Below are 350 nucleotides of genomic sequence, written 5' to 3'. Positions count from 1 at the left end.
TATTTCTAAGCTAGGACATTGCAAGCTGTTCCCAAGCATGGCCCTGCAGGAGTTGCTTACAAGGCTTTCTTAGTGAAAAGTTTATTTGAAACAATTAGTTTGTGAGGTCACTTATAAAGGAACTATCAGATATTTGGCAAAATGCGAAGCCCTCTGCCCCTGTTACCCAATACTGTGGCAAAAGCCGAAGGTGAACATCTACCAAACTGAGCACAGTAAAACCCCTCTACTCCAGTCATCTAACAGGGCTGCAGCCTACAGGGGTCAGTGAAGAAGCTGCTGAAGGTTGTTTTGCTGCTTTTAATATTCATTCAGTGCAAGAAAGCGTTAGTGGCTGGTGCTTCAGCAGG

Source organism: Buceros rhinoceros, unplaced genomic scaffold (assembly GCF_000710305.1).
Source record: "Buceros rhinoceros silvestris isolate BGI_N320 unplaced genomic scaffold, ASM71030v1 scaffold16066, whole genome shotgun sequence".
NCBI classification, from domain to species: domain Eukaryota; kingdom Metazoa; phylum Chordata; class Aves; order Bucerotiformes; family Bucerotidae; genus Buceros; species Buceros rhinoceros.
Note: the sequence above shows the minus strand (reverse complement) of the source record.